Source organism: Eleginops maclovinus, chromosome 8, assembly GCF_036324505.1.
Source record: "Eleginops maclovinus isolate JMC-PN-2008 ecotype Puerto Natales chromosome 8, JC_Emac_rtc_rv5, whole genome shotgun sequence".
Lineage (NCBI taxonomy): Eukaryota > Metazoa > Chordata > Actinopteri > Perciformes > Eleginopidae > Eleginops > Eleginops maclovinus.
This window is the reverse complement of record NC_086356.1, coordinates 11,601,343-11,614,762: the sequence shown is the minus strand read 5'-3', so window position 1 is coordinate 11,614,762 and position 13,420 is coordinate 11,601,343. Positions and strand designations below refer to the sequence as shown.

General features: G+C 41.3%; 1 protein-coding gene across 1 annotated transcript in view; it reads right to left on the bottom strand.

The window, feature by feature from the left end:
* LOC134868515 (astrotactin-2-like) overlaps nucleotides 1–13,420 on the bottom strand; it is a 233,974-nt gene that overhangs the window by 194,764 nt on the left and 25,790 nt on the right. The window lies entirely within an intron of this gene.

The following is a 13,420-nucleotide window of genomic DNA, read 5'->3' as shown; positions in this document are numbered from 1 at the left end:
CCACCCTACATTTTGTGCATATACAAAAGGCTCAGCTCCAAGCCACAGCTGGCATTAAGCAACACACATCAAAGGAACGCTAGAAAAGTTAAAAAGCACAGGAGAGAGGGAAAAATGTGGATAAAAAAAAAGACCCAATTGCAATATATGGAGCGATGGGAAAAGGAGATGAAAACGAGCTGGTGGGGGTAGTGGGTAGGGGGTGGTAACCAGTTATCTCGATATGGATCATGGCACAAGAAACTAATGTTATCAAGTAGGAGTGGTTGTTCAGTATAGTGCCAAGGAGCCTCAGGGAGCCCCAGATTGCGAGGCCTGATACAGTATTTGTCATGTGGCTCGGTGACAAGGGCATAGGCATCTGCTGACATCTCGTATCAGGAGAAGGTAGCAAATGACAAATGGCGTTCGGTGTGGCTGGTTATTAACCCGCTGACTCTGGGTCAGGGGATATGAACTGTGTGGTGGGGTTATGTGCACTATGCTCAGTAGTGCCATGGGCCTTAAGGGGCAGGGAGAGTGCATGCAGAAAAGACATACCCTGAAGAAATGACAGAATGTTAACAAAAGGCATAGACTGCATAATTCTCCATTAAGTAGGAAATATTGCTTATATTTATTCATTGTAGAGCTCTAATTGTCAACATATACAGTATGATGCTTTCCCTTATTTTGTACTTTTTTACTACTCATTTTAATAATTAACTATTTGGTAGAAACTGTTAGAAAATAGGAAACAACATTATTCATCTTGATGTTATTTTTAGATACAATACATCTCTAACTTGATGCAGGAAAGGTTTTTATTTTATGTTGTATTAATGATAAGATGAGTCAATAACCACATTTGTTTTAAAATTTGTCTGACCTTTAACTTAATGATTATTCCAGCATTTTGACAATTTACAAACCCTTGGAAAGTACACTATATGTTTCCTCTTGTAAATGGTCAGAAGTGCTGTATACTTTTACTGACTACAGCTTATGATCAAATTCTGTAGCTCGTGAAATTCTCAAATGCCATAACTGCTGGCTATTCAACTCGTTATGTTTAATCTGTGGGCTGTAGACACGCTGCTTGACCTCTCACCTTGACAGGAGATAAAGCTCTTTCTGCTGGGCCAACAGTGAGGTTACTCTCGCCATCTGTTACTGTTTTAAAGAAGCTCCTGTCAAATGTACCTTGAATTTGTGCTCCCATGCTGTGTGTGCATTTCAGAAAGCTTTAAATAACTCTGATTGTACACAATGCTGACACTGTTTGATCTAAATTAAGAGTGATCTTCATGTGACTGAATGAAAAGCTGGTGTTGTATTAGAAGCAATCGCATGCAGGATGGATGGATAGTAATAGAGTTTCGAGGGCTGTAGCCTACCTTTGTGCTGTGGTTATGTAAATGAGAACGCTCAGTAAGCATGCTATTTAAAGACAAAAGGATTGTGTGTGTGTGTCCTTGTCTTTTGTGCTATGAGGCTTGTCATTGGGCACCTGGCCAGACGTTACTGGGATATAGGTGTATGGCCTCAAGGTCTGCTAGTAATTAATTAGGAGGAACATTATTAATGTGTGTATGTGCATGAGTGTGTATGTGCCTGCTTTTTGTGTGCGAGTGACACCAGTATAGGCTCCCAGCAAGGGTGTCAGCATTACAGTGTCTACTAAACTGTGTCCAAGGACAACTCTAAGGTATGCCATAGTGAATGTTTTATGGAAAAAATGAACTGTAGGGATCTCATATAATCAGGTTTTGACTGTACCGGTTGAAACAGCATTATTTTTACTTATGCCTTAGCATTGTGGCCAGAATGCTCCATTGGAAGAGAGATTAAATGCATTATGCCTGCTACATCATACCACACTGTTGGGTTTGCATTGTTTGTGCCATAACTGCAAATAAATAATTAGTCAAATTAGTGGTGAAAATGTTGCCCAACAATACATTAAATGCAGTTTACCAGTACAAAGGTTTCAAACTCATATGAGTCAATTTAATTCCACATGAACCTACGCTCAGCTTTAAATTCATTGTGGTGTGATAATTTCTAAGCAGTAGCAATTAAAAAATGGCACACAGCATGTTATCCCTTAAGTGGCTGAATATTGACTGATTTACATGGTAACATGCTTTTTATTTCACATGTGTTTTTTTTTTTTTTTTATGAAGGAAGTGAACATAGTTAAAACTAAAGGTCTTAAGCTTCAGTTTCATTGTGGTGGTTTGAAAGCAATCGAGCTGGGAGGTCAGCTGAGCGCGCACTGCCTGCTGTGCACCGACTCGGTGGGGGAATATAGCCTATGTGTCGATCTGTAATAAATGAAATGACTAGTCAGTGAAATAAGTGTTGCATAATGCAAACACAATTGGAATCATTAGCGTGAGGCATTCCACAATGAGAGGAATCAATTTAAAGAAATAACTGACGTACAGAAAAGGACTTTCTTTCTTCCGAATAATAATGAGCAACTTTGGCTATACATATGCTTTCCACTGCAGATAGTTGTGCTTTCCTTGTTGTTATATTTGGGATTTGGATACAACCCAAATTACCTGACGAGTTCAAGATACAATTGAGGAAATAAAGCTGTAAAAACAATTATGCAAAACTTGGATAGGTTGCTTTTGTACCTTCATAAAATTAACAGTCAGCAGAGAGATATTGAAAGCTTGGACAAATCCTTGATAAACCCTTCTCACTCCTCACTAAGGAGTCTCTGTAGGTACTTAAGACACAAGTGAAATCCATTGAACACTCAATGTCAGCAGAACTCTTACTAAGAGAGCAGGTGATTATAAGCTTCTTTCCTTTTCTTTCATGCAACTGTGCTTAAGGATCTTGCACATTTGTAAATCTTTCTAAGGTTTGTGTTGCATTTAAATTGCACTGTACTTTCTAAACTCTTACAGCAAGACTGATTTGCACTTAAGGCAGTCTCTAGGAGTTGGTATCTGATGAGATGAGGTTGTCATCAACCAGTGTTAGAATATCAAGGCCTGGGAGCCACAACACAGTGGAGATAACTATTGCAAAAAAATGGAGGTTTCTATCCTTAAACAGATTTTTTGTTTGCCTTCTTTATATCCATCATTACTTCAGCATACAGCCTATCGTAGTGTTAGTACTTTCATTTTGCAGACAGCAGCTCTTGAGAGCTCTAAAAACACACAGTACTGTCCAGTATCAAAGAGCAGACAAATTATAGCAACAAGCCCTAAACAATATCTCTCAGGAGATGGTGGGGTCCAATGCATAGCTAAGAAGAATGAATTGTGTCAGGCATATTCAAACATGTTTCAGAAGACATTTGAATGTTACTCTGTTACTGCTGAACATGTAATCAAATGCTTTCAAAAAAAATGTTATGTCAACTCAAGTTCTCAGAAATTACTAGAGTGAACAGCAGTGGCATATTGTGTTTTTCATCCATTGGTCACTGAGGGCAGTAAGGTAATTTGTGAGCACACAAAGACAGTACTGCCGTGTAATCATAGTTATCATACATCTCATTGATTATAGAAAGTTGGGTTGGACCCTAAAACTGAATATGTACTTTGCCACTCCAACATTTGAATTACTAGGTAGGGCTTAGTAGTTTCTCATGCCAAAAAGCCAGGAGGAGACTGGTAATGATGTCATCCAGAGAAAAATCCTGGAGCTGCTCCACGGATCATAAAAAACGGAAACATTCCTTTAACAGTATTACGATACTTGCAGTGAATTTACTCAGAAAAAAGGGCATATTTTTTGAATCACAGCTGGAACTCATTTCAAAAGAATGTCTCAAAAATGCTATGAGCCCACAGAGGCAGAATCTACTTCAGCGTCAATGGGCCATCACGCAGACACATTACCTGAATACATCTTCCATTCAATCTTCATCCACTATTATTTCCAGCTGGGGAGATGGTAGTATTTCAGCAGATACTCCTATACCTGTCTCACCTTTGTTTTTTTTAAACAATATATTCTACATCATTCTTTTCAAGTACAAGTTGTGTTTTAATAATGATAATCACTGCCAAGGTTGCACTGCCTCAGATAGTCTGAGAGAGAGCAGAGATGAGTTCAAAACAGTACAAATTCATGCTTTGAAATATATTGTTTTGGAGCTGAAAAACATATGCATGAACTACAAGTACAGGCAGGTCCTCTTCCCGCAGACACATGAACCCCGTTACGAAAGGTTGGCTCTCATCAGTTTAAAAGGTGATCATAGCAGTGCACAGTTACTGATTGTGCAAGCCTGACAGCTCAATGACAGTTTGTCAGTGCGACAACAAGCCAGTGTCATCAACTTTTACTGTGATGAAAGCCGGCACCCTACAGGCACTTTCCTGCCTGTCATTACATACGTGACATAGTGCGTTTCCTCTCCAAATGACTGCAAACCATATGTCATTGCTCAGGCTGCCTATGCTATGGGTGGCAGATGAATATTAAATAATTCATGCAAGCGAGTAAGAAGGAATTCATCGGTTTCAAAAGTCTAGGCCCAAAAAAAGATAGCACGGATTGAAAAGAAGAAGTAAGAGGGTGGAAGAGAGATGGACATCTACATAGATAAAGAGGGAGAGGGAATTTACAGTATCCATCTGACACTCATAGCAAAAGTGTCCAAGGATATTAGCATACTTCCAACACTTTCAAATTCTTCCTCAAGATGTCTCTGTCACCTGCCACAATGGCATATTCTAAATCTAAAATTCACACTACCGTAGGACGGTCGGCAGGAAGTGCTCACTAGCAGCAAAACAAACAGGTTGAAATAAATGCACCCTGATTAGCAACTAAATGGACTTGATGTCATATCCTCCCATTCCCAGAATGCTAACTGTGCCATTACCATTTAAAAATGACCTGATGGGAGCTGTGAAATACTTTGGCAAATATAGCATGAGCTCCAAAAAGCATTCAGGGTTCCTCTTTCTAGTTTAACATCCATGCAACTAAATGCCACCCTAATGTCACATTAGAAACACTAATGACATAGCTGGCATTCACATAAAGTTCAAGGAAAATTAACATAATTAAAAATGCATCAATTCTTATTTTTATTTTATTTTCCAGGATATGTAAACATACTTAACACACATTGGGATACCGCACACGTGCTTCTGTTGAAATGAACAGTAGAGAAACATTATCAAATAATTTGGTTCATGTGTTCTCATCTTGGGTGAGCCATATTTGGAAAAAAAAGGGAGACTAACAACAGCAGGCATTGTTGGCTTAATTTGATGTGCATTGAAAGTCAAAAGAAAATGTCACTACAAGCACAATTGAAATCAGTGAAGACACAGTCTAACATTCAACAACAATACATTTCAAGAAACAATAATACAAAGCTGTAAGTTGAAGGTTTGAGACTTACTCTGAGTCCATTAGACATATATTAGCCAAATCAGGGCCTCATGGATATGATATGGGACAGAAAACTGCATTCTTAACATGTTTAAATGCTCAGATGAGACCTTCCTACATTGTTCAACATTATTGTGTGGTTACATTTTGCTTTTTGACCCAGCCCCACATCTTGGTGCTACTTGGAGGTATTTGGGAAACTTTCATCAACAATAGCAACGCAAACTAATGATTTTTTTTCCAAGGTTATTATATATAACAATTAGGATTCCATTGTGTACCTGGTACAGAATGTGGAGAATATAAACAATAATAATAATAATAATAATAATAATAAGTTATATTCTACCCTAGCGTTACAAACACACAAAAGCAGTTAATCCACTATGATATAAATTTAAATGTTTACTTTTCACATAAAAATGATGCGAGTACGCTCAATGACTATCTGGATGAACAGAAAATGGCGCCGAGGATGGCTGCCGTGTCTCGAGCTCCTCACCAACTCCACATTTTAGTGTTTTTATTGTTTTACTTTGTTGGTTGTTTTTAACTTTTTTTGCAACATGCAAACCGCCCAAGCGAGCCCTATCATCCAATATGATAGAGAACAACTTTCAGGTCGCTGGTGGACAGCAATAATCCACCACAAGCTGCAAACAGAGAGTCTCTGTGTTTACCTGCTGGAGCTCTACCTGTGGAGCGCAGGAGGAAAAGACTGCGAGGATCCCGAGCCGGGGTCCTGGTCAGGCTGATGAAACGTGAAAACAGGCCTCCACTACCGAGTATATTTTTGGCAAATGTCCAATCCCTGGATAATAAACTGGACGAACTCCGTAGCAGGATGGCATTTCAACAGGACATTAAGACCTGTAATGTTTTGGTTTTCACAGAGACTTGGCTCGAGCCCTCGATACCGGACGCCACCATTGCTCCACACGGATTCTCCATTCATCACCAGGACCGGACAATAAACCCCACAGGGAAGAGCAAGGGAGGAGGTGTGTGCTTCATGATTAACAAGAAGTGGTGCTCAGATGTGGAGATAATTTCTTCGGACTGTTGTCCCAGCCTACAGCAAACCATGATCAGATGCCGGCCTTTTTATCTGCCGAGGGAGTTTACATCTGTGGTTTTAACAGCAGTGTATGTTCTGCCGAACACTGTATGGCATTATCCACAGGACAGAGACTTCTCGGCCAGAGGCTGCATTTATTGTGGCCGGGGATTTTAACAGAGCGAACATGAAGAAAGTCCTGCCGAAATACTATCAGCACGTCAGCTGCCCCACGCGCAGTGGAAATACACTGGACCATGTTTACACTCCTTTCCGGCATCAATATAAAGCCCTCCCCCGCCCCCCACCCCTTTCGGCAAGTCAGACCACATATCTGTTCTTCTGCTCCCCGTTTACCGGCAGAGACTGAAGAGGGACCGACCTGTGATGAGGACAGTGCAGCATTGGTCCGAGCAGTCTGAATCTGCTCTCTGCCACTGCTTTGGCATCACGGAGTGGTGTGTGTTTGAGGAGGACGATACAAACACAAACACTGACGCGGTCATTTGCTACATCGGCGAATGCGTCGATGACGTCGTGCCACGGATTACTGTACGGACATTCAGAAATGATAAGCCCTGAATAAACAGCGAGGTCCGAGCTAAACTTAAAGCACGGGCCATAGCGCACAGCGACGGTGATTTAGATGAGTACAGGAATTCCAGGTATGCACTCCGGAGAGCTATTAGCAGTGCAAAAAGACAACATAGGGACAAGGTGGAGTCGAACTACAAGGGCTCCAACACCAGAAACATGTGGTCTGGACTCAAAACAATAACAGACTACAAAAGGACAACGAGTGGTGCTGAGAAGTGTCTGCATCTCTCCCAGATGAACTGAACACATTTTATGCACGCTTTGAGAGGCCCCCGGCTGTGGAGGCACACAAGGCCCAGGATCCCTGCTCACTGGTTTTAACCAGTACAGATGTGTGTAGATCTCTGAAAAGGATCAACACACACAGGGCTCCTGGACCTGATGGCATACCTGGCCGTGCTCTCAAGGTGTGTGCAGTTCAGCTGGCAGATGTGTTCACAGACATTTTCAATAGGTCACTGCTCCAGGACCCCACATGTTTTAAAGAGTCCATCATTGTCCCTGTCCCCAAAAAGACAAAACCCATCTTCCACAATGACTACCACCCAGTGGCATTCACCTCCATCATCATGAAGTGCTTTGAGCGGTTAGTCAAACCTTTTATCACCTCCTCCCTCCCTGACTCACTGGACCTGCTGCAGTTTGCCTACAGGGCAAACAGGTCCACGGATGATGCCATCTCCCTCACCCTCCACACTGCCCTCTCCCACCTGGGCCGGAGGATCACTTATGTGAGAATGCTATTCATTGACTACAGTTCAGCATTCAACACCATTGTGCCCTCCAAGCTCATCATTAAGCTCAGGGACCTCAGGCTTAACAGCGCCCTCTGTGACTGGATCCTGAGCTTCCTGACGGGCAGATCCCAGGCAGTGCGGATGGGGAACATCACATCCTCCACCTTGACCCTCAACATCGGAGCCCCTCAGGGTTGTGTGCTCAGCCCTCTCCTCTACTCCCTGTTCACGCACGACTGTGTGGCCACACACAGCTCCAACACCATCATCAAGTTTGCTGACAACACGACCGTCATCGGCCTGATCACAGACAGCGACGAGATGGCGTACAGAGAGGCGGTCAGAGCCCTGCCATCTTGGTGCCAGGACAACAACCTCCATTTCAACATCAGCAAAACAAAGGAGCTGATTGTGGACTACAGGAAGAGGCAGATAGAGGCACATACACCCATCACCATCGACAGGACTCCTGTGGAGAGAGTCAGCAGCTTCAGGTTCCTTGGGGTAAACATCAGTGAGGACCTGACATGGACACATCACACCAGGGTCATATCCAAGATGGCTCGACAGCAGCTCTTCTTCCTCCACAGGCTGCGGAAGTTCAACATGGACTCCAGGATACTCTGCAACTTCTACAGGTGCATCATCGAGAGTATCCTGACTGGCTGCATCAGGGCCTGGTATAGCAGTTGCACCGCCCTCAACTGTAAGACTCTGCAGAGGGTGGTGAAAACTGCTTAGCACATCACCAGAACCGAGCTGCCATCCATGGAGGACCACTACACCCAGCGGTGTAGGAAGAAGGCCGGTAGGATATTAAAAGGACCCCCATCACCCCAGCAACAATCTGTTCTGTCTGCTGCTGTCTGGCAGACGGTACCGCAGCATCCGGACCAAGACCACCAGACTCAGGGACAACTTTATACCACAGGCTATAAGACTGCTGAACTCCTGAGCTCACATCTGTTTATAGTACACATATTTATATATTATACGTATCTGCCATAAATATCTGTTTATACGTAATATATGCATCTGTCTATACCTCCTCATACAACAGTGTAAAGTATTGAAATTACTGTACAGTATATTTAAATAAAACAAACAAGCAAAGAAAAGAAAAGAATGGTCTTAGTACTCTTCCCCTCTATCAAGGCATCTAACTGCACACTACTGTCTCTATACTCCCTAGCTTAATCAGCACTGTGGGATCCAATTCTGTTGACTCAACACCTGTTCCTCTTGACCTGTTTTCCACCTCACTTCCCTATTTTCCCTCTGCAGAGGCCACTTTAAACACTTTTAAATCTGACAATTCCCAGGATGAAATGTATAAGTAGCTGTCACGCACCATTGATAGTGTAAAAGCTACTAACTAGAACAGATCATGAAAGAGTTGCATTTCTTCACGTTATTCAAATATTCTGTAACGATTACATCATATAACGGCTTCATGAGCCAGCTATATGAATGTGTGTCTTATTTACTCACTGACAGGCTTTTGTATAATGATTAATAATGGCTATAAGGGCATTTGAGTTAAAATCAGTAGAGAAGCAGGAACGTTTCTGGCTTTGAAACAGAGACCAACTTTGTCCTTGAACATTATTGGGGTCCTCCGAAGGAGCCCCTGTTAACTGCCCGTGCCACTCAGGTCTTATCGCTGAAGTCCACACCCACGCCAAATCCTACTGTGCTCAATCACAGCGGCAGCTTTTTGGACTTCGTACTGACCACCTCCTACAGAAAACCAATCATATTTTCAGACACACCACCAGTGAGCCTCCCAGCATGAAAGATAAGGTGACTTTTGACTTCAGAAAACACAAACCAAGGTGTGGTAGTAACTGTATTAGGCAGCCACAGTTTGTGTCCTGAAGAAAGCATATATACAGTATATATATATTTATTTATTATTTCCCTCCAATAAAGATGCCAAGAGTTGCCTAAAAGTCATGGTCACATAGTGCAACCTTTTTTTTTCTTTTTCTATTAGAGCAGGAAAAACAACATTTGTCTATACACAATGTACCATAACCCCTTCAGGAATATTGCTAAGCATCATCCTACATATGTTCCAATAACAAACACAAGTGCACAGTAAGCAATATATTATAGAACAGTTTTTGTTTTATTGTGAGACTAGCAGACCTTTGGGAACCTGGTGTGACAGTGTAAATAGAATAAACAAATAGCTGCTTGCCATTGGACCCACAGTGGGACCTGGATTATCTCTCATTAGCATTGAATACATTCTGTCGCATGGGTGATAGTTTGTGTGTGAGTGTGTGTATGTGTGGGTGTGTGTACAATTGCCTAGGTACTGTATGCGTTGGTGAATCCTTGCATTCTTTCTCAAGGTCACCTCAACTTTAAATAATGCAAACTGAGAGGAAACAATGCCCCATTGCAGATGTAAATGTACAATAAAATCACAATGTTTTTTTGTTTGTTTTTTTCCAGGAAAATAAGCTTCTTTAACCACATAAAAAGCATTATTTTTCTGGATCTGTAAAGGCTTTGTCCCTTGCACTCTCCAGGATTAGTGAGGCAGACTGCCAAAAAATAAAATCAGGAGCCCTCCTACTCCTAATGTATTTAAAATGACACATTAACAGGATAAACAGTCCCCTTATCTGCTCAGTGCATAGGCTTCTTCGAAAAAAACTACAATCCTATTAACAAGACCTATTCTGATTGCACATCTCTCCTACTATAATGTAAGGCTTGTCCATCGTTGGGGGTTGTCTGCCAGTGCCAAAGTGTCAGGCTTGGATGTAATACTACACACATTACATTTTTCTAATCCTTTGTTTAAGACTCCTCAATTGACACCTTGGTCAAAAAAGAAAGGTATAATGCATTGACAAAGTCATTCTAAAGCACATTACAACATTCATGCAAGACCATTTGCCAAGGTAAGACAAAATAAATAATGCAAACATGTAGATATGGCAACCAACAGACAAAGCTTATGCTCTCAAGACAGGGAATGTGATGTTGCATTTGTGCTGAAAGAGAAACAAAGAAGTTGTATTCATTTAAAATATGTCTTTAAGTTATTTTCATATTCTGGGAACTGTTTAAATAGCTAACATGCAACAATTGTGTAATGCCTACATTGTACTAGATGTTGGTGTTGATGTCCTTTTGTTGGATTTCAACAACCATGTTGGACATTGACCGTAGCTAAGGTTTTGATATAGCATTAGGCAGGAGGTCTGCTTCATGAGCTGTACCCTCTTGGTCATAGTGATCTCGGTCACAAGATGGTTTCTGTCATGTCCTTATATACAGTAGGTTGTGGATCCAAGGCCAGTCATAATGGCCTTTACCGAAAGCAAAGGGAGAGGCAGACAATAATGGCCTTGTTTTTTTAACTGGCCATAATGCATTATGTGTACCTAGCTGAAAACACACTGTTCAAGTATACATTTAGCATGGGGATTCATCTGGGACTCTTCTATACCCCAGCATGCAGCTGGCAACAAGGAGAACCATCTGAAAAAAGTGGGGGGGATGCTGTACAGGCATGTTGGAAATCACATCCCTTTCAAGAGATACCAGGTCTTTACTGCTAGGTCAGGAACTTTGAGAGCTGGGAGATTCCATGCTGGAGGTGCCTTAACCTTTCAGCCATCTCTGCAGATGTCAGCCAGCCAGTCAGGGTCTTGGCACAAGCCCACAAACCATGCTGTGCCCCTTAGGGTGTTATTTTCCCCCTTAATGCATTTTGTCATAGTACTGGCACTGAAAAATATGTAAGGTAAATGTAAATCAGTCTGTGACTATTTTCTGCTTAACAGGAATTGATCTAGTTTGACATGATGAGCTTGACGTCACGCCAGCTGCTTGCAGAATCCATCTTCTGCCTGGCACAGACTCATGGAGACATACATGAAGGTCTTAATCAGACTCATCCAGTAAATGAATCATGAGGCATAAGTCTATGGCTCTATAGCATGGACCAACATGGTCACTATAACATTATTTCCTGTCTTCATGTCCAGCCTGAGGCAAAGCAAAGTGAATGTGTTGACTAAGTAGATATCATTACAGATCTAATATTCTTAATAATCTAAACTTGGTACACCATTATGGGTAAACCTTTGAAAAACATGGGACTGAATTAAATGTTTTGCACCATTATTGGTTTACATGCATGTTTTTATTGGAACACCATTTCGTTTGGTAAGAGCATATTCACCAGAGGGCAATATTCTGTTATGCGAGATGTTAATACAGTATTCACTTTTCAAAGAGTGTTCCTCTGAAAAAAAAAAACAGTCACTGAAAGTGGGTGGGACTATGCTATAATTATATTTCATTCACAATCAGAGGAACAAATAAACACAGCTACGTCATGGATGTGTTTGCCTTTAGATCTCTTTCTTCTGTACTATATCCTTTAGCTCATTGCAGTTAAAAGTCCAGTTACTAGTCTGGACAATTAAAATATATAGCAGGGCATCATCGGAGTATCTTTAAGGCATCTTCACAGTAGATGCTTTATTAATAATTTTGTATCAGAGCTTCCTAGCTTCCATTCAATGAGCAGAAAATACAATGTTTAATCCAAAATATATTACCATTTGGCCCTGCACAGCACCAAATATCAGAGCATTTTTGGCAATACAGCCAATTTTATACACATTCTCATGGGCATGATTCATGAATCTCTGCCACAACAATTATGATGGAGTAATCATTGTTGGCAGTCACCATTTCACATCTTCCTTGGCTGCTGGTGCTAGGGCACACTCCCTACTGCCATCAGTAATCCTGAAGTCTCTTTATTCATTTACATACTGCAGGGCTTCTTTATATTCCTAAAAGTGTCAGGTCTGTCTCCTTTTCTGTCTTTCTTGCAACCATATCTTGAGTGTTTGTGTTAAGTTCTGCATTTCATTATCAACACCTGAATTTTGAGGCATCTAATGTAACTTTAATGATGACTTGTCCATAACATATTAACTTTGGACCTTTGCCACAAATGGGGTCATCCCTTTTTCATTGATAAATAGGATAGTGTAAGGCTAGCAAAACATAAGAGACTGGCAGGATTCAGTCCTTGGCCGACGCTTGCTACGAATGGTTCCAGAAAGACTTAACCACTGTATTTAGCTGGGCACACAATAGGTCCAACACTGGCATTGACTGCAGGTAGCCACATTATACAAACCATTTTCCAAGCCCTTGAAACAGAACCAATTCCTCCCAAATAAGAAATGTGTGGGTTAAATACCATGGTCTAAAGATAAATATGACCTGACAATCAAATCAGATCAACACTTTTTTTTAATTTCATTTTAAAGGGTCATGGCCCAGTGCCACGAAATGGAGCTGCTTCTCTCAATTTAAAAAGCAATGTTGCCATTTCATGTGATCCTTTGTTCAGCACTCCTCCGTGTCATGGACAGACGTTTAAGAGTGTGTTCTTAGCTTCTAAAGCAGTTCAACCTGAACGCTGACGTTTAATAAAATCTTACACTAATTAAAATCAGTGCAAGACACTTTATTGGCATTATCTTTCTCAGAGAGCTCCATCTTTAAGTCTTCTGTTCCTCGATCTCACCTGTCCTACTCTTTCTTTCATTCCTTACCCATGAATATCTCTTCTACTGTGAGTGCGGGTGTACGTGGTATAGCAAGACATTCATAGCCCCGC